The 22,639-nt window shown below is 41.5% G+C and overlaps 1 pseudogene across 1 annotated transcript; it reads right to left on the bottom strand.

Moving 5' to 3' along the window:
- Positions 1-20,074: 20,074 nt before the first annotated feature.
- LOC149232261 (cytochrome P450 71AU50-like) lies at positions 20,075-21,956 on the bottom strand (annotated as a pseudogene). The gene is made up of 2 exons (XR_016247524.1): positions 21,051-21,956; positions 20,075-20,933 (listed from the first exon to the last, which is right to left on the bottom strand). The product of XR_016247524.1 is annotated as a cytochrome P450 71AU50-like (transcript).
- Between the last annotated feature and the right edge of the window lie 683 nt (positions 21,957-22,639).

Here is a 22,639-nt window from a genome sequence, read left to right as displayed (position 1 = left end):
GACAAATCACATTGAGGTTCAGTATCACTTTGTGAGGGATATGATAGAAGACAAAAAGGTGTTGCTAGTAAAGGTGGACACTTTGAAGAATATTGCAGATGCATTGATAAAATATGTGAGCTCTGAGAATTTCTCTTGGTGTAGAGAAACAATGGGCATTGTAGGGATGGATAAATGACTAAGCTCTCTTGTGGCCCCTGTGGAAAGAAAACAACAAGTGGGAGAAAGTTGGGTTGTGTTATATTCTTTCCATGACTTTCCCATGTAGTTAATTGGGGGGTTAGAAGGGGGAGGGGGAGCCCCCCCTTCGTTGCGCCAATTGCATAGCAGGGGGAGTCACAGGGGGTTTGAGGGGTGCAGGTAACCCCACCCTATGGGGTCTGGGATAGATCCCTGGAAAATTTTGCTTTTGGACCCTATATTAAGGTTGGGCGGACCTACCTCTGGTTTTGTGCATGATTTTCGCACATGATTTTGGACGCTATGGTTTTCGGTCCATGGTATTGGATGCTTCGACCTGTATAAATATGTATTGTAACATTGAAAGGAATATAATGAAAAATCAAGCTGGTAGTCCTGGTTTTGGGATCTAGGGGAAAATATATGTGTATATGTGTTTTATGTGTTATGCTCTTGCATTATTTATTTTTTGTGTTTTAGAATTCATATTCAGGTAATTTTTGTACGGGGTTAAAACGTACAAAAGGGCCAGTAGTACTGGGATTTGTTTGGCTAAATCACCTCTGAACCTGGGTCAGGCCCCAACAAGCCAACAAATGGTTTCTTTGCCAGGATCGGGATCTGCATAAGGGATTTCTAATGTCGTGTCATTGGAATCCGACAAAAAAGAAATTGGAGGGTGACTGGACAGAGAAATTCACGAGTTCGCGGCGCAGGAAAATAGGAATCCGTGAGTATTGAAGGAACAATGGTTAGAGCATTACTTATATATGGAAATACATGAAATTTTCTTTGCATCCTTCCCCTATGAGTTGTATGAGTGGATTGCGAAGCTAGCAGATAGTCAGGGAAGGTGTAGGCTCGACAAACTGATTGTGTGGACTCAAGAATTGGTGCGCAGACTAGAAGCATTGGAAGATAAGATTGCGAACGCTGTGGACCATTAACTTGATTGAATCATAGGAGGGTTTATCATTGAGTTCGTTGTATATACTTCAGTTAGCTACAGCGAGGCGGAACGACGCTTCCTCAAAGGACTGCGAGGTAAGTACATTAAATCTTTGAACACTTGGATTAAAATGCTACTGTGTGAAAAGTGGGTTATGCAAATAAATTGATGTTTGAGGCTACGCGAAGTGGGAGGATCTATAGAAACGAAGGTAGCGCAGAGATAGAAAATAACCCCTTGATTTCACCTTCGTGAGAAAGTGAGGAAGAGCTTGCAAAAGTTTCACACCACCTCCACCACCACCACAGTTCAATATGGCAAGCGTGATAAAATTGTCGGTGTTCAAAGGAGTAGGGAACGAAGATCCGGACCAATTTTGGTTCGTGGTAAAGGATGTATGGGAAGCACAAGGAGTCATGGATGACAATATAAAGAATGCAATGCTAGTAAGCGCATTGCAGGATCGCGCACTGACATGGTATATCAAGCATTCTAATGACCATGCAAACGCGAGGACTACAGATATCTAGGTTGCGCTGAACAGGGAATTTAGGAGGACAAAATCAGAAACACAGTCAATTATCAGGTTTAAGTAAATCGCGATGCTTCCAAGCAAGACCCCCTGGGAACTAGATGAGAGACTGAAGAGCATGATTTGTGAAGCCAACATGACCTTGACAGATGGGAAACACCACACATGGTTTATAACATCACTAACACTGCATCTAAGGACGACATTGTCGTAGCAGAAGTAATCCACTCAGGTCGACGCTTTATAGATTGCAATGAGACTGCACGAGACCCCAATACAAGATCCTAGCCTGGGAGTCCAACAAATCCACGCGCAACTGAAAAATTTGTGTTTGGAAATGTAGAGTTTGAAACAGGACATGAAAACTCACCTAGAAGCATGCGAGGAGATATGGTGCATAAAATGCAAACTCCAGGGGCATGACAAGGACCATTGTCCAGTCTTTGCGAACTACCTAGCGGCAGGAGGGCCAATTCCATTGAGACCAGAGGCACAAGCAGGGCCAAGCACGACACCTGCATTATGGTGCACGATTTGTCAGATAGGAGGGAAGCACACTACAGATAACTGTCACCTATTACAAAAGTATACGTAGACATCCCAACAATTGTTATGTAATTTCTGCAGGTCAGTAGGCCATGATGAATGCACCTGTAGAAGTTATGAACTGATGATGGATCAGACTCTTGCCTATAGAGTTCAGACCGAAACACGAGCCCAAGATCAAAATACAGGGATGGTGTGCATTGGATTTCAGGGGCACGGACGAGGTTGAGGTAAAATTGGACTAGGAAGGGGTCGTGGACAACTGATTTTTTACAATTGCGGAGGGTTAGGGAATTATGCCCGCGATTGTACAAATCCAACGAGAGCATCATGTTTATATTGTACACAGTCTAATCATGAGACAGAGGACTGCCCCACACTGATAGTGAGGTTGTGCGATAAAGGAATACTCGAGCCTCCCCCAACTCAAAATCTGCAAATGATGAGGTTTGAGTTGTGCGAAGAGGACCCAAATATAAACATTGTGCTTTGAAGAAGTATTACGATAGGAGATGACAAGGGCAAGCAACCTAAAGAAAGTGCTTGGGTTCACAAGGCTCCTAGAAAGGAACCACAGTTTGATTTGGAGCACGCAAAGGAGACATTCATGGAAGCTAAGAAGAGCTTCACGGAGGCCTCCACTTCAGGTAGTAAGGACAAACTAGAACCGAAGATGGACCCATCAATGCTTACTACCTTTCTGGAGACATGCATGAAGCTGTTGCGCGATAGCAAGGCTATGAAAGGACTGCAAGAACTCATCACTAGGTGCGCTGGGCCAAGAGAACCGCGTGTAGTCCGGAAGCTTGGGAAGCATACAACGTGAACAGGAAGGGAGATGAGATTGACTGCGCAAATTAGGGAATATGAAATGGATCAAGTGATTCTGGATTTGGGATTGGACGCAAACGTACTTCCAAAGAAGACATGGGAGTGCATGAGTAGGCCCTCGTTGCAATGGATGGTCCCCTATTCCATTGCGAATGGCGAACCAGCAGAAGATCCTACCGATGGGAAGATTGCAGGGAATAACGGTAGACATCGAAGGTGCGAGCGCGCTTGCAGATTTTGAAGTGATAGAGATTATCGATGACAACAATCCCTATCCTGCGCTACTGGGAATAGATTAGGCCACTGATATTAATGGAATGATAAATCTGAAGAAGCGTAAAATGATTTTTGATAAAAATTCACTGCGTGTAGTGGTACCTTTAGACCTTGCAAAAGGATCGTGCTACACAGAGCCAGTGCACGACGATGATCTAGAATGTATCTACAGGATAAATGCTTGGGAACAGGATCGGGTGAACCTACAGCGAATGGAAGGATTTCATGGGAGCACGAAAGCAATTGCACATCAGATTCAGATGAGGAAATAGAACGATGGTAGAACCAGTTACGTGAGGTAACCACGCTCAATTATAACATGATAGTTAGATCACTACACTGCGTGAAAACAGAGGAAAGGGATCTACCTATGTATGATGGGTTGACAACGGTGGATGAATTCCTGAACAAATTTGAAAGAGAGGTGCCAGAACAACAACGTTTTGTCGCTCTGAAATGGGCGCTGCACGCTACGCCTGCAAGATGGTGGGGTATGCATCAAGGAAGTTTTGAGAATTGGCGCGACTGCAGAAGAATGATGGTTATACGGTTTGGAAAGCCTTAGCTATGGATGGAAGCCGGGTATGATGGACGAAATAGCCTGCACACCCACCTCTCAAGATGGGTACAGGCGTATGGTACGCAACCTACACGAACGCACACCATCCTCACAATAGGAAACATGAACAACAAGCAGGAGCGAGCAAGACGAGGGCACGATCGATGAAGTATGATAAGACCAAGCGTGCTGAGATTATACATGGGGAGGCCTTTGACAAAATGTGCAAAGTGCTGAACACGGTCCACCATGTGAGACGCACTAACTGGGACCTGTGCGTACCAGTAGTTCTATGGGCTTATAGGACCATGTACAAAACCCTGACTGTGCAAGCACTTCCAAAGCTGAAGTATGAAGCAGGGGTTGTGATCCCTATGGAGCATGTGAAGCCTAGTTCGCGCATAGCATCACCCGTAGATACGACGGTCCGCCAAGCCCGGAACGAAGGAATCACACAGCCATGAGAAACAGAACACATAAGACTCGAGGAAGAAATCCAATAGGGAAACCTTAGACTTCGCGAACTTGAAAAAGATTGGGTATGGCTGAGGGAGAAAAGCACTTCGATGGGCACAGAGGTTAAGAAGATGGAAGACGAAATAAAGGAATCATTTCTCGTTGAAAAACCGAGGGTGGTAAGGAAAGGTGCGTACGATCATACTGACAAGTTGGAGAACTATCGTCTTGAACTAGTTAACCTGTTGCCTTTTCTTGGACCACATATCACCAAACGTAGTGACCAGGCTAGCACGTTCCAAGTAGTAAAGGGCGCGAGGCTGACCACAACTATGGAAGCTAGGGATTCTCCGCGAACCATGGCGGAGGACGGGATGGAGCCCCACATGGGTGGTGTGCCCACCTGACTAGCCGGCTGAAGCACAGTCTTCGCACTTCGAGGAGCTGGACAAAGGCGTGAGACTATAAACATATGCAGTAGATGTCGGTACAGATGTAGGGAAACAATTCAGACACGAAGGTCTCAGAACAGAGGATGCAATAGATCCAGCAAGCAGCGGCGTGGTGCGTTGCCGATATCAGCACAATTCAAGGATAGTTGGAGGAAATTTGTGCCAAGATCGTCGCGCCGACAGAGTGACTCGAGGGCAAGTCACGATGTTTGTGTTGGGGGCCTGTTGGGCATGGAATCCCCCCGAGGCATGTTTTGGGGCTCAAAGCCAATGTTTTAACCGAACAATGTTGTAAAGCTCCACGAATTGTGGCACGGAAGTATGTTAGAGTCATAGGGTTTTCTGCCCTAGTTTGTAATGTAATGTCGGCCTACCCATGGTCCACAGACCATGGGATTGTATAAATAGAGTGAGGCTCTAAGTGTAAAATGGAGAGCGAAGTATGATGTAGAGAAGTAGAAGCATAGAGCAAGTGTAAAGTGTGTCTTAGGTCATAGAGTAGGAGAAGGCTCTGCAGCTGAGTGCTTGGGCCCCTGCAGCTGAGTGCACAGGGCGGAGTCAAGTCCGTAGCCGAGGAAAGAGAATAACAAAGAGAAGTTTTATCCAAATTTTGTGTATCTATTCTTGAGTTATTACATGTTTGATATCAATTGCAAATATACTGTTTATTTACTGCGTGCACTTGTATGAATTATTTATATTTTTAAGTATACTTTACACATGCAATTAAGTTAAGTTAATCAACTAACGGTGAAATACTAGTAAGGACTTGGGTAATAACAATGTTCATCCCCCGAGTAGGGCTGCGTGAAGGCAACATCACAGGCTACGAGGTATGGGTAAGTGCACATAGCGACGTGTGCGCAAGGTCGAACCATGGACAACTTGAACTCATCAGACATCTCTAGGGTGTGGAAACCTGGTTCTAGCACCCTCCTATACTACTTCGGGTGAGACCTCAGTCCGCGCTCCGTAGACCGTTACGAAAGGGCCAGTAGTGCTGGGATTTGTTTGGCTAAATCACCTCCAAACTTGGGTCAGGCCCCATCAAGCCAACACTTAACCAGACACTGACTAGGGCACAAGCGATGGGTTTATTTTGAATCCTCTTAAGGACATTTTGAAGGTAGATTTGTGAGAATGCTTGGTACATTTGGTTGGTCATACACTGGCAGTATGCAAGGGTCACATTTTTTTGGTGGGTTGCTATCAAAAAATGCGACCACTTGTGTTTGTGTGTGGGAGCTTGAGAAGATTACACTCTTATGGAATGAGATAGATAGAATGCAAGATATGATGTGCTAGGAATTTAATGGAAAATAGGTGCATATGAGCTTCCTTGGAAATAAGGGTTTTGGTTTGCTATCCTTAAGATCTATGCAACTGAACCTCTTAGTACTTTATGATTTGTCTAAGAAGTTGTGGTTGAGGGTACCAAGTTGTATTTTTCAGCGTGGTCAGAATTTTCGATGGATTTCTTGCCAGACCTCTTTTGAGCCTTGTATAAATGCTTCAATTGGGTAGCTTTTATGCAGCCCAAACTCCAGGGCATACACTCGAATTGGATATGAGTTTTTGTTGTTTTCATGTATGTATGTGCCTGCAAGATTCAACTTCAAGGTGAAGTTGAGATGAAGCACATCTGTTATAAGAACATGTTTTCTTTGCTTTTAATTCCATTTTTCTTTGTTTGAGTTTTAAATTTGATTATGAGAATTGCTAGTTTTTATATGGTAGCAATTGTTTACAAGTTTCCATTTATTACTACATTCTGCAAATTATTTTTCTGCTCTATTTAAATTTATTAGTCAATTATTTGAGTGTGCATTATTTTGTTAATTTATCAATATAATTGGCTAAAATGTGATAGGAAAATTAAAAATAATTATTTTATGTTAAAAATGAAGATGTTCAAGCTGGAATGAATGCACCAATCTCTTCTAAGATATTTTCAGAGATGGAGGATATGTTTTATTGTCATTTAGTTAAGAATGATTTTCTCATATTTAACATAGAGCAGCTAGAGGAAGTTTCAAATTGTTATTTTATGTTATGAAACCAACTCACAAAAAGATAGAAAAGAAATATAAATGCCTCAGAATTCAGCGTCTTCGAGGGGGCAACCTCCTTTACATTACAAAAATGAACAATTCTTGGATAATACAAATGACAAGACCTCCTTTCTATATATAGGAGTCTAAGGGGTCATAATATAATCAGAGCCGACATAACAATAATAATATAAGGGCACAACAATAACAATAGGCGTTACACTAGTAGTATAGGGACCTAACATGCCCCTCTCCTTCAAAAAGTGTTGTCCTCAACGCTTGAGTAGTTCTAGATTATTCTATATAATGTTATCATCCATCCATGTGGAATCTTCAGCGGGAAAGTTCTTCCACTTGATAAGATAATCTGAAATTGATCAATTTCGTAGCTGTTGTGATCCGGATTTAAACAGGAACGCAACAAATTACAGAGATAACCATATAAACAAAGATGCAGCGGAAATAATACTTCATTTCATTAATGGAAAATACTGAAATATGCTTACAACCAGAAATGGAAATAAACCAGCTAGGGCAATGGTAGCTTATCTCTGAGAAGAGATGTGATGGCTACATGCCTCTGAACTCTCTTACAATGAGGCTTGAAGGCCTATTTATCGTTGAGAAACAATGAAAAAACCCTTAACATTCCAAAACCTAACCCTAGGAGATGAAACGCCAAACTGTGGGCCCCGTTTGGGGTAAATTGGTACATCAACTTCCTGGGGTCGTAAATTTGGCATATGATCTCCGTTTGACGCGTACAATAACTCATTAGAAAGATCTATCCGAGCACTACCATTGTTGGAATGGGAAACATCGGTCCATTCCATGGACCCATGTTGCCCCCGGATTCCCCAAAAAACGTCGTTTAGGGCCTCAAAACGGCTCCGGAAGTTCAGGACCCGAAAAACTGCTAAAAATAGTAAGTTGTGCTACAATTAAGGAAACTGAAAATGCTGAGAAAGACAATGGTGGGGGTCCAGGTGGACTTGGCAGGTGGCCACCAATATCCACCTGGATCATTCCTCCCCCCTTAGGAAGCAATGGTCCCCATTGCGTTGAGCTCCTCCATGAGATGAGGAAACTTTTGCTGAACTTGTTCCCTGGTGAGCCACTTGCCCTGCTGAAGGAGTTGGCCTGCTTTGACAATTCGATACAGTTGGATATTCTGTTGGCGAGTGTTCTTGATCTGTGTGTCAATGATCCGATCAGTTGCAGCTTGGTCCATGCAATCTGGATTTAATTCTATGGGTTTGAGCTATTCTGCAATGTCGGATGTGTCTAGCAATGGTGGAAAGTATGGCCGAAGGCGGTCCACATTGAACACTGGGTGCAGGCCAAGGAATGGGGGAATGCTGAGCTCAAATGCATTGTCTCCCACCGCCTTAGTAATGGTGTAAGGACCATATCGGAGTGGTCTCAATTTCCGATAGGCTCTAGTAAGGCGTTCCTTTTGCAAATGCAACCAGACTTTGTCGCCCACCTGAAACTTGTGTGGCACCTGATGTTGATCATGTCGCTGCTTGTACTTGGCATTTGTTTTCTCAAGAATGTCATGGACCTGCTGGCGAATATGTTGGATGCGCTCAATGAAGCTGGTGGCCTTATCTGTTTCGGACTGGACATGAGCTGAATTCATGTGAGTAGCTGCAAGTGGCATGGCCACATCAATGGGGCATAGTGGCTGGATCCCAAACCCACCTGAAAAGGGCTATGGCCAGTGGAGCTGTGAAGAGCTCGGTTGTAGTTGTGCTGAACATAGGGGAGGCTCTCGTCCCATGTGCGTGGCTGTTTTGAGTTATACATGCGCAGAATGTGCACAATCAACCTATTGACAACCTCTGTCTAGCCATCAGTTTGAGGGTGGAAGGCTGTGGACTTCGTGAGTTTGGTGTCCAGCATTGACCAGAGACTGGACCAAAATGTGCTAAGAAACCGACTGTCCTGATCTGAGATGATAGACTGTGGGATCCCAAAGTGCACCCACACTCGTTCAAAGAAGAGTTTAGCAGTGGCTTCTGTTGTGATATTCTTCTTGCAGGCCATCATAATGGCCATCTTCGAGAACCTGTCGACGACCACAAAAACACAGCCATTTCCATGCTTAGTGGAAGGAAGGCCTGACATGTAATCCATGGAGATGGATTCCCAAGGTCGACTAGGGGTAGGCAACAGAGTATAGAGGTCGTGCTTCTTAATGGCCGGTTTGGCGATGGCACAGGCAGTACATGATCTGATGTACTTCCCAACATCCTGTCGAAGATTCGGCCAATAGAAATAATTCTGCAGTACTGCCACTATTTTCTCGACCCCAAAATGCCCAGTAGCCCGACTGTAGTGTGCTTCCCAAATCATCTTGGCACGCTCGCTTGAAGGAACACAAAGGTGACCGAGGTGGCATAATAGGGCATCCTGGAGGTGAAAATCTGCAACATGCCGACCCTCCAAGAGTGTCTGGTATGTGTGGCTGAATTCTGGGTCGCTTTTGTAGAGAAGTGGCCAATCAGAAGTCTCGTGCCCACAAGAGTTGAGCACGGTGGTTAACGCCATGATCGGTGGTTGACTGAGGCAATCTGCAACATTATTGGTGCTGCCCTTCTTATACTTGATATTCAAGTGGAACTATTGCAGGTATGTAGACCACTTCTGATGGCGATCATTCTGCAATTTACCTTGGGTCTGTATGAACTGCAGGGGTCGGTGGTCTGTGTGGATGACCGTTTCCTTCCCCAAAATGTAATGCTTCCATTGTCGGCAGGCCTGTACAATGGAATACATCTCTTTATCATAAGTGGGGTACTTCCGGACTGTGTCTGAAAGTGTTTCACTGTGATATGCCACTGGATGTCCATGTTGAGTAAGGACTGCCCCAATAGCATAGTCAGAGGCATCTGTCTCGACCTCAAATGGTTGTTGTAAATCTGGTAATGCGAGCACTGGTGCCGTGCAGAGGCGATCCTTCAAATCCATGAATGCCTTCTGTTGAGATTCAGACCAACAGAATTTTGCTTTCGCTCCTCCCTTGGTGACTTGACTCAAGGGCCAAGAAATATGCGAAAACCCCAACACAAACCTGCGGTAGAAGTTGGCAAGACCTAGAAAGCTGCGGAGCTCTGTTAGAGTGGTTGGAGAGGGCCAATCCCGAATGACTTGGATCTTGGCTGGATCGACATGCACCCCCTGTTCATCAATGATGTATCCCAGATACTAAACCTGGGTCATGCCAAAAGTGCATTTCTCCAAATTGGCACATAGCTTGTGTTGCCGCAGTGTTTGGAGAACCTGTCGGATGTGGTGGAGGTGTTCTTCCCAACTCTGGCTGAAGATCAGAATGTCATCCAAGTATACTACTACAGAGGAGTTGGTGAATGGCCGCAAGATGTCATCCATTAGCCTCATAAAGGTTGCAGGAGCATTCGTCAATCCGAAAGGCATGACCAACCATTCAAAGAGGCCCTCCTTGGATTTGAAGGCAATCTTCCACACATCAAAGGGTTCGATTGGTACCTGGTGATATCCTGACTTCAGATCGATCTTGCTGAAATATTTTGCCCCCTTTAGTTGGTCTAGGAGGTCATCAATCCGCGGGATCGGGTACCTATTACGGACTGTGATCTTGTTCAGCGCCCGATAGTCAATACAGAGTCTCCACATCCCATCCTTCTTCTGTACCAACACGATCGGGCTCCCACAGGGCGATGAACTCGGATGGATGTGACCTTTCTGCAGGAGCTCCTGAATCTGCCTCTTGATTTCATTGTTCTCCAGAACGGAGCGCCGATAAATTGGTCCATTGGGTAGCGGCGCACCTGGGGTCAGATCGATGGAGTGCTTGACTTGACAGTGCAGAGGAACCCCTGCCGGGGAGGTGAAGATGTCCTCGTACTCCTCCACAACCTTGTCCATCTGTAGTTGTCGTGCATAGGGACCCCGTCTGGAGGCCGCGGCCACTGTCTTCTTCTTTCCTTGAGGGCGTATCATCAGGAAAACAAATTTCCTGGTTTTGGAAATGATCTTACTGCATTATTTTGCAGTAATCAAAGAGATGGCAGCAGGTGGTGCTACCTCTGGTATCCTGAACAACTTATTTCCCAATGTAATAATAACAGCACGGGGCCTTGATTCATACACAGCATGTCACTTCCACAAGTATGGTTGTCCTAGTAATACATCACAAACTTCAAGGGGAGCAATGTCACACAATACCTCATCCGTGAAGGGCTTGATGTTGTATGGAAGGCGACACTGCTGGCTCACGCGAAGATCTCGTCCTTGGTGAAGCCACCCAATGGTGTATGGTTGTGGATGTGCTGTGGTCGGTAAGCCCAACCGCTTCACGACCTCTGCCGAAATGAGGTTCTTTTGACTCCCGCTATCAAAAATGAACTGTATCGGGGAGCCCTTTACCCACATCTGGGAGTGGAAGAGACGCTCCTCCTCCTCTTGATCTTCGGGTTCATTTTTCTGGATCTTTGCGGTAGCAACAGTGGCGCTGGGATCCGCATCAATGATCTGCTTCCCTTTTTCATACCCCTTATTGGGTTCGGACTCAGAGTCGGAACATGCATCTGATTCTGAAACCTTTAGCTCAGCCACCAGTGACTGCTTGGCCCGACACTCACTTGTGTTGTGAGTGGAGCTCTTATGGAACTCGCACCATTTTCCAGTGTCCTTTCTCGGCTTCGCGGCGTTGTTCTTTGCTTGCAGCTTCGGCTGGTTGTCTTGGGCTGTCCCGCCTTGGCTTTGTCCTTTGTTCTGTGGTTTAGAGGCACCTTTCCCCTGCTTTGGATTCGCAGATCCAAAGTCTCGCTTCTTTTGTTTAAACTTCTGCTCGACCTTGACGATGTATCGGTATGCTACGCCGAGCGAGGGGATGTTTAGGAATTGTATTTCTTCCTGGATGTACTTGTGCAGGCAGCCATGGTATTTGAGTATCAAATGTTGCTCCGAGTCTTTGATACCCAACTTTGTGCGAAGGGTATGGAAAAGATTGGTGAACTCCGGCATGTCCTGGTCCCTTCCCTGCCGTAGTGTGGTCCACTTTATGTATTCATCCTCATAGCTTCCAACAGGGTAGTACTGCTCCTTGATGGCATCCCGGAACAAATCCCAGGTGGGTGCGGCTGAAAATAGTGAGCCAGTACTTTCATCCTTCTGCTCGCAGTAGGTTTCCCACTAGTCCTTGACGTGGGGGGCTGCTTTGAGAAGAGCAAAAACAATCTTTTCCCGACTCGAAAATTCATGAACAGAAAAATAACCCTCTAGCAGATTTAACCATTTATCTACGGCATCTGCGTCTATCTGACCCTCGAATATGGGGATTTCAAAATTAACTTGTACCTTAAAGGGTGTGGCATTTCCAGAGTAGCTGCTGGAAGCCGATGCGTTGCTTCTGGGTAGCCGCTGAAGGATCTGGGCAAAACTATCCATCATCGCATTCTGTTGTCGCTCGAGGGCTTCTTCGAGCAAGATTTTGATGGGATCTCCTGCCCCTTCGTCTTTCTTCTCGTCCGCCATGGGAGGCCGTCGGGATTTGCGAGGCTGGTCTTGCAAAGGTTCAACCAGTTCAAGCCCTAACTCCTTATATCCCGACCTTGTTGGGGACATGCAAAGAAAAATAGAGAAAAAGCAGACCGCTCTGATACCACTGATCCAGATTTAAACAGGAACGCAACAAATTACAGAGATAACCATATAAACAAAGATGCAGCGGAAATAATACTTCATTTCATTAATGGAAAATACTGAAATATTCTTACAACCAGAAATGGAAATAAACCAGCTAGGGCGATGGTAGCTTATCTCTGAGAAGAGATGTGATGGCTACATGCCTCTGAACTGTCTTACAATGAGGCTCAAAGGCCTATTTATCGTTGAGAAACAATGAAAAAACCCTTAACATTCCAAAACCTAACCCTAGGAGATGAAACGCCAAACTGTGGGCCCCGTTTGGGGTAAATTGGTACATCAACTTCCCGGGGTCGTAACTTTGGCATATGATCTCCGTTTGATGCGTACAATAGCTCATTAGAAAGATCTATCCGAGCACTATCATTGTTGGGTCCATTCCATGGACCCATGTTGCCCCCAGATTCCCCAAAAAACGTCGTTTAGGGCATCAAAACGGCTCCGGAAGTTCAGGACCCGAAAAACTGCTAAAAATAGTAAGTTGTGCTACAATTAAGGAAACTGAAAATGCTGAGAAAGACAATGGTGGGGGTCCAGGTGGACTTGGAAGGTGGCCACCAATATCCACCTAGATCATGTTGATTTATCGATTTTATGACTGCTTTAGGTTCCAATATGATTTTTCCTTCCTTATCAAGTTCTGGAAATATTGTTTGAACTGGGTCCTTCTGCAACTTTTGAATGAGTTCCCACCCTGCTTCGTTATTCTTCCATTCACCCCTTGCTTTGTTTATTGAATTTGGTTGGATAATTATACCAACCTCTAGCATTTCTGCAACCATACGTTCAATTTCACTCCTTTGGGCATATGGATATTTGTAAGGCCTGATTTTTGGAGGAACACTTCCTAGAATCAAATGAATAGCATGATCATGATCACGAATAGGTGGGAGGCATTTTGGAGTCTCAAATACCTTGGAATGATTGTCCAAAACTTTTTGGAGATCTGGAGAAATAGATGATTTCGATGTGGGAAACTCTAGCAAACATAGTTGTGCAATTACGCCTCTTTGTTCTTTCTTTAGAAGATTTGTCATTCCATTATAGCTGATTATATTTCCTGGTTTCCCTGTGGTACCCCTTAATTCAACTTCCTTTCCTTTCGAAGAAAATTTCACGGAAAGTTCTTGAAAATTAAAAGCTATTGTACCCAAGGATTGTAGCCATTAGACTCCTAGTACAACATCAACACCACCCATTGGAATGGAAAGCATTGGGCAATTCAATACATATTCTCCCATGGATAGCTTGATATTATGGCACTTTCTAGAGAAATTTATGGTTCCTCCACTTGCAACCATCACTTGCCACTCTGGTGCTGGATACAAGAAGCAATTCAATTCCTTGGCTATCTTACAATGAATAAAATTATGGGTATTGCCCGAATCAATCAACACTATTACCTTTTTCTTATTGATATGTCCTTCTATCTTAATAGTTTGAGGAGTGGTAACACTGGCCAATGCATTACAAGATATGGTCAGATTCATTTCTTATTTATCTAGGGTTTGTTCCTGGTGTATATCCTCTTCTATTGATGTTTCTTGTTCCTTTTCTTCCTCCTCTTCACAATCTATGTAAATTAATTTCTTCTCAGCACACTTATGACCTTTAGTGTATTTTCTATCACAACTATAACAAATCCTTTCTTCTCTTTTCTCTTCCAATTGTTGTGGTGTCAACCTTTTAGGTTGTGGAAGGCTAGGGGCAACAACACTTCCTTAGTTGTGAGTGGTAGGCTTCCTTGTTTCCATAATTTTGCTTTCCATTTTTCTTGCCAACTTGAATGCCTTCTCTAATGAATTAGGTTCCCAAAGACAAACCTCATGTTGGATGTTATCCTTTAAAGTCCCTTTGAACATGTCAATCCTATGCTCCTCTGGAATATCTTTTACCCTTATGTTCAATTTTTGGAAGTCCTCAATGTGCTCCATCATTGAACCCTTTTGTTTGAGATTTATCAATTGGCTAAAAAAGGTGTTTCTTTTTGTATCCTCATAATGTGCTATCATTTATTCCATAAAAATTTCCCAAGTGACAATTTGTTTACGAGAGAAAGCCATCGATACCATACAAACTGATTTGGTTCCAAATATAAAGTTGCAATATGTACCTTTTGTGTGTTTTGCACATTATGGAGATCGAAAAATTGCTCCATCTGTAATATCCATGTTCTGGGATCCTTGCCATCAAACTTCCTCATATCAATATTTGGAACATGGTGGGTCTTCAATCCAACATTAGAGGCTATGAAATCATGATTAACATTTATTTTTTTCTCATCATGAGTTTCCTTTACTACCTTTTCTTCGTTTGTAAACATTTCTTGTAGCAACTTTGACAAATCTGTCTTCAAATCGTCCATTTTGCCTTCCATCTTAGCTTCCAAACCATCCATCTTAGCTTCCACGTAATTCATCTTAGCTTCCATGTCTTTCTTTAAACCATCCATCTTAGCTTCTGTAACGTTTTGTGAGAGTGAATTTTGTTGCACTTGGTCTCCTGATTTTGATATATCATATTGCATTTCTTCCTCTTTTTTCACTTTATAAGAGATTGATATTGAATCTATTGTATCTCTGTAATTGCAGCTCTCCAGGATATGAAATTACTTCCTATGGTAGTCCTCTTTCCAATTCCACCAGTCTGATCAAAATTGGATTCTCCAAGGAAGAGTTATTCCAATCTCCTAAGATGACCTGATTATATAATGTTTCAATAGAGTGAACTTGTATGACATGCCACGTGTCACTGTTTCGACCTTCGGATCTAAAAGAATATACATCGAAAAACTACAGTTCGTCCTCTTTCTGCAACGTCTTACAAAATTTCAATCTGATGCTCATAGAGAAAGTTATGATGATTTTCCCAAGGTCACCTGTTTAGAAAGTAATTCAGGATTCTGCAAACATGCTAACTTCCTCAGATTATATCTCTGAAAATGTAGCGACAAAAGCTTTGAAATTCGGACCTGAGTTTTAACATGATTTCGGCTCAAATGGGTTTTAATTTCAGATTCTAACCCTTCGTAGAAAAAAATTATAGTGAAAATTTCACGATGACCTATTTGAGATGAAATTATGAAGCTTCCAAAAACCCTAACTTCCTCATATCATATCTCTGAAAATATAGCGAGAAAAGATCTGGAATTGGGACCCGAGGTTCAGACCGATATCTTCTTAAATGGTTTTTTTTAGCTTCTGAAACTTTATAGCGAAAACGTTATAGCGAAAATTCCATGATGACCTGTTTGGAGCAGCAAAACCCTAGAATCCAAAGCTCTGATACCAAATGTTATGAAACCAGCTCACAAAAATATAGAAAAGAGATATAAATGCCTTAGAATTCAGCCTCTTAGAGGGGGCAACCTCCTTTACATTACACAAATGAACGATTATTGGATAATACAAATGACAAGACCTCCTTTCTATACATAGGAGTGTAAGGGGTCATAATATAATCAGAGGCGACATAACAATAATAATATAATGGCACAACAATAACAATAGTGGGCTTCTATAGGGCACAATAATAACAATATGGAGACTAAATGGGCACAATAATATAATAAGGGGGTTGCACTAATAACAATAGGGGTTACACTAGTACTATAGGGACCTAACACGTTCATGTGAAATCTGTCACCTGTAGAGATTTTTCTATGTTGCATAATTCTTACATGTTCACACTGTCATCTTAGTAAGGGAATTATTATTTATTCGTATGTTGATGATTGGTTTTCACTATTAATATTGAGTATTTTAATAAAATTTTAATGGGCTACCACTAAGCTCAGCATTTTATGGCAAGGCAAGGTCAACATGGTTATTACTTTTAATGCTTGTACATGTTCTCTCGAATTTTCATTGGTTGTGACCTGAATATATGAGATTAACCATCCTTGCAAAGATTGCTTCCAGCTATACTCTCTTAGGTATCTTAAGTTGTCTTCATTGTATGATTTTAACCCACAGGAAAGAGTAATTGGTTAGCTTCCGAAATTTTGCAGTTTAGTTGGTTATGGGTGAAACAATCTACAATTTCCCTCTGGATTATTATTTCATTTGAAGTTTTTGCATCAATTTTTTCGGCAGTTTCAGTTTCACTTTTAAATTTTGTTCATTATTTGATAGCCTTTCAAGATGTTATACTTCTAATGGTACCTTTTCATGGAAAATGAATAATGTTTCAGAGTCATGGATCTTATCTATCTCTCATTGTAAATGTAATTTAATCCTTTAACATAGACAACAAGTGGATGGGAGTTAATATCATTCCAATTGCCACTACGTCAGTAGTAATGATTCAATTGAATAATTTTTATAACTATTATTTTTTCTTGTGGAAAAAATCTCATATATTCTGCCACAAAACCACTGATTTTTGGCAATGGAAGAGGAGCCATTTCTAAGCTACTCGACGTGGTTTTAGATATTAGGAATACAAAGATCTGAACTTACAAATCTGAGACAACGTCTCTGAGTTGGCAATGTCTAAGCTTTCAACTATCCCTTGGTATGAGTGAATAATGTATACTGTCCCTTGGTATGAGTGAATTTTGTATGCACAGTTTAAGCTTATCCAAGACAAACAGTCCATCACCAATATGCATCCTTTCTTGAGGCTACTGTGGAAGATTTGTTCTACAAAACTATAACATACTTATAGATTGTGGTTGAGGTGTTAATAGTGAGCACTAAAGTTGTTTTAGTGAGAATGAGTAATGATAGGATATACAACCTTTTATAGAAATTGCAATGAGATTCTGCTTAAAGCTGGCTTAATTGTATCACATTGATTTTGACATGACAACATCAATACAATTATATAAGTCGTTGCAGCAGGTACACCTCTTTTTAGCCTTGTATAAATGCTTTAGTTGGGTAGCTTTTATGTAGCTCAAAATCTAGGGAATATAATTGAACTACAGATGAGTTTTTGTTATTTTCATGTATGTGTGCCTACAAGCTTCAACTTCAAGATGAAGTTGGCACGAAGCACATATGTTATAAGAATTCTTTTCTTTGCTTTTAATTCCATTTTTCTTTCTTTGAGTTTTAAATTTGATTATGAGAATTGCTAGCTTTTAAATGGTAGCAATTGTTTACAAGTTGCCATTTGTTTCTACATTCTACAAAGCATGTTTCTTCTCTATTTAAATTTATTAGTCAATTATTTGAGTGTGCATTATTTTGTTAATTTATCAATATAATTGGCTAAAATGTGATAGGGAAATTAAAAATAATTATTTTCTATTAAAAATGAAGATCTTTCTCTTCCAGTATATTTTCAGAGATGGAGTATATGTTTTATGGTCATTTAGTTAAGAATGATTTTATCATAATTAACATAGAGCAGCTAGAGGGAGTTTCAAATTGCTACGTTCATGTGAAATCTGTCACCTATATAGATTGGTCTATGTTTCATATTGCTTGCATGTTCACATTGTCATCTCCGTAAGGGAATTATTATTTCTTGGTATGTTGATGATTGGTTTTCACTATTTATATTGAAGATTTTAATAAAAAATTAATGGGCTACCACTAAGCTCTGCATTTTATGGCAAGGAAAGGTCAACATGGTTATTATTTTTAATGCTTGTACATGTTCCCTCGAATTGTCATTGGTTGTGACCTGAATATATGAGCTTTACCATTCTTGCAAAGATTGCCTCCAACTATACTCTCTTAAGTTGTCTTCATTGTATTATTTTAACCCATAGGAAAGAGTAATTAGTTAGCTTCCTGAATTTTGTAGTTTAGTTGGTTATGGGTGAAAAAATCTACAATTTTCCTATGGATTTATTTCATTTGAAGTTTTTGAATCAATTTCTTTTTGGAGTTTCAATTTCACTTTTAAATTTTGTTCATTATTGCATAGCCTTTCAAGATGTTATACTTCTAATGGTACCCTTTCATGGAAAATGAATATTGTTTTAGAAGATGAGAGTCATGGATCTTATTTATCTCTCATTGTAAAGTAAATTTAATCCTTTAACATAGACAACACATGGATGGGAGTTAATATCATTCCAATTGCCACTATTACAGTAACAATGATTCAATTGAAGAATTTTTATAAATAAGAATTTTTCTCAGGGAAAAAAACATCATAGATTCTGCCACAAAACCATTGATTTTTGACAATGGAAGAGGAGCCATTTCTAAAATACTGGACGTGGTTTTATATATTAGGAATACAAATATCTGAACTTACAAATCTGGGGCAGCTTCTGTGAGTTGGCAATGTCTAAGCTTTGAACTATCCCTTGGTATGAGTGAATTCTGTATACTATCCCTTGCTATGAGTGATTTATGTATGCACATTTTAAGCTTATCTAAGACAAATAATCCAATCTGCATCCTTTCTTGAGTTTACTGCGGAATATTTGTTCTAGAAAACTACATCATACTTACAAATTGTGGTTCAGGTGTTAAGTGAGCACTAAAGTTATTTTAGTCATAATGGGTAATGATAGGACAAACAACTTTGTGTAGAAATTGCAATGTGATTCTTCTTAAAGGTGGCTTAATTGTATCACATTGATTTTGACATGACAACACCAGTAAAATGATATAAGTCATTGTAGCTGGTACACCTATGTTTGGTCCATTAATCACTATATGAGATTGAAGGAATTTGGTGGCATTCTTGATCAGCACTATTGCTTGATTGGCAGCAACATGAACCTTGTGTTGTACAACATTCGTATTGATTGTGAAGAATTTAAGGAGCAGTAATGTTGTTTTTGTTGAGCCTAGCAAGGATTATCAAATAGATTGTTTATTGGTCCTTGTGGTATACATTCTTTGGATCTTGTTTTCTCCCTTAATTGTAAGTGCATAAAAATGTTAGATTCACACGGTACCATTAATCATGTGAGCCATTAATCATTAAGTGCAAAGCGTGGATATTCAGGCAGGTATTCTAGCTGAAAATTTTAATAGAAGTAGGAAGTCCAATTAGCCAATTTGCTTTGTCAACTGTGGAGCTTTCAAAATCACATGAAGCTTCTATCAAATGGCTAAATGAAGCAATATTAATTCAATAATTAATAAAAAAATATAGTCTTAGGTGCCCTAAATCAACTTCAATTTATATAGCTTTAGAATTTCATTTCTGCTACATCTTTGCATCTTATTTAGATTCGCTCATTCCTATATCAATTATTCTTCAATTTATGCTTTATAACCTTTCTTTACAACATCTAGTACAAATGCTAATTAACATTATTAATATAGAGAAAAAAATATATTATTATCTTTATTATAATATTTAAAATTAAATATTTAAATATTCTTTAATATATATATATTTTAATTATAATATTTAGAATAAATTTAAATTAATAACCATATTTTAAATAAAGTTTAAAAGAAATTGAGTTTATACTAGTTATTATCAATCAAACTTTTAATTAACAAAATTAATAAACTATTCTATTGTTCAGATATATTATATATCTGAATAACCTTATCGTAATAGTAAAACAAATACCATCCCTTCCACTTTATTGAGAGCCTTATGAGAGCACGTACACGTACATATTTATATCCTATGCATCCTATAGTCATCACCATGGATACATGACTCATAACGTGATTCTCAACCCTAAACAAACACCTTTAAAAAAGCTATGACATTTCTGAACCCTAAACAAACAACTTAAAACTAAACGAACACCTTAAAATGACGAGGGAAGGGGTGAAGCCACTACTGGCAAACGGTTTCTGCACCAAAAGACTTCTCTGTCCACGGATTCCACTAGAATCGAAGTCCTACTTCAGGTGCGCAACGCATTCAAGGCGTGGGGTTGGAATAGCACAGAGTTCATCAGCCTTGGGCAATGTGAATCCATTATGCTTTTCAGTCATCTCCATTTCTTGATTTTTCCCGTTCATGTCATCGAAGGGAAGCCTCCAGTTGAAGCAGTGAAGGAGTTGCGCCACCCCAAGCTCTAGAGCAAGCATTCCCAACTGCTCTCCCGGGCATCTTCTCCTGCCTGTTCGGAAGGCAAGCCACCCGAGGTTTTGATGTCCATTTGCATCTACCTCCGAGCCAACTCTTTCCATGAATCTTTCTGGCTTGAAAGTTTCGGCGTCCTCCCATGACTTTGGGTCCCTCCCAATCGCCCAAAGATTGACGAGAACGCAGGTATTCTGGGGGATTTCATAGCCCAATATATTGCAAGACTCAGCATGTAAGCGGCGGTACAAGAAAGGCCCGCCTGGGTGGAGTCGAAGCGTTTCTTTCACCATAGCTTGTAAATAAACGAGCTGAGGAAGATCAGATTCGCAAACCATGCGACCCAATCCTACAACGCGTTCATCACTGGAGGGTTTCTCAGCGCTTCCACCATTGCCCATTCTATCATTGTAGGCGCCGTCTCCAAGCCGCCAAGTAATATATCCTGCCAACATCAACATCAACATCACACAATTAAATTTGGGTTAATTTTAACTTACAAAGAGGATTCCTGAATCTAATTTGATATAATATTCATCAATTTGGGTTAATTTTAACTTACAAAGAGGATTCCTTTTACACCATCTCGTGAAATTTGGAGCTCTCTATCTTTATCCGCAGAGGCTGCAAGTAAGGCATCCACAAGATCATGCGTCATTTTGCTCCGATTCTGGGCAGCATGTTCCTCTATTACTTTCTCTAGCAACTGGTCTTGTGTTGTACGTAGCTTCTTCATCCTACGGTTGAGACCTTGCAAGTCCATCCAGTTCAAGTAAGGTATGTATTCTCCAATATTAAAGGAGCCGAGTAACAGTAAACTTTCTTTGATCATTGCACTGAATGCTCCTGAATCCCGGTCCGAATACTTTTTACCGAAGGTCGTCCTCAAGACTATAGCTGTCACAAGGGACGACGCAAGTTGCTTGATGTTGACAGGACGAGAGTCCTTGTGGGCATCTGACTTAGCAATAGAGCGAATCATAGCGGAGACTTCATCTTCTCTAATAAAACGGGAGTAATCTAAGCGCCTGGAGTTGAGCATCTCCATAGCGCAGAGCTTACGCATTTGCGTCCAGTAAACCTTATACGGAGAAAAGATGATGTCCGTAAAATTAAAAGACAAATGTTTAGAAGTGGCCGACCAACATTTGTATGCGAAAAACTCATCGTGGGTCTTTAGAACCTCCCTGGCCATTTCTGGAGACGAGACGACTAAGATGAGGGCGGAGCCGAAGCGGAGAGACATGAGAGGTCCGTATTTTATAGAGAGAGCAGCCAGCGCTCGGTGGGGAAGCTTTCCCACCATGTGAAGGTTGCCGATAATGGGCAACCGGAAAGGTCCCGGAGGTAGCCTCCCCTTTCTTCCGCTGGAGAAGAAGCTCCATACCGCTGCCAATACAACAAAAAGAAGAGCAGTGGCGAATTTAGCGTAAACCTCTCCACTCTCTGAAACTGACCGCTGCAGGAATCCGAACGTCGTCATTCTTTTTCTGGACTAGGCACCGGAAATGCAATGGGTGATACCAAATACAAACCGGTGCGGGTTTCTTATAGCTGCATCCAGCATTAAATTTTTTTTTTTACGGGGATTCAGGCTATTTTTGGTCGTCCAGGTAATTCCTCCGCCTTGTTAGACTCCTTGGGTTTTTAGCAGTCTGAAATGGGTTATTGGATCTTGCTCCATCTTAGAAATTGGTCTGGACTTTTTAGCTAGATAGTATAAAGATGTCCAATCTTAACTAGACTATTGAGAAGATAAAAGAAAAGATCATTTTTCATAATAAAGATAATATTTAAAATATTATGCTAGTGCTTGCTATCTAAAAATTGCTCCACGGATCTTCTCTGAAATGTTTGATGCTTCTTGGGGCTCCTTTGGCGACCGTGAAGTCACCGGATGAATCGCCGAGTAGATGGATTCGATCCGGACGCTGCAGTTGCTCCGCGGCGATACGGACTCGACTCGCTCTATGGGAACTACCCTGGGCACCATAGCATGTCGGGAATAAGGGGGGGGACATACTGGACGTAAAAACCCCCGGCTGGCTGTGCTGCCCCGCCTTTCGATACACAGTTGAGGATATCACGAACGCTACAGGTGTGGGAGCGATCGATCCCCTGCGGCGAGGAGATCCCACGCACAGGTTGGGG

Source organism: Pinus tabuliformis, chromosome J (genome assembly GCF_031772625.1).
Source record: "Pinus tabuliformis cultivar Carrire ecotype Pingquan chromosome J, CPIR1, whole genome shotgun sequence".
NCBI lineage: Eukaryota > Viridiplantae > Streptophyta > Pinopsida > Pinales > Pinaceae > Pinus > Pinus tabuliformis.
This window is presented reverse-complemented; position numbering and strand designations above follow the sequence as displayed.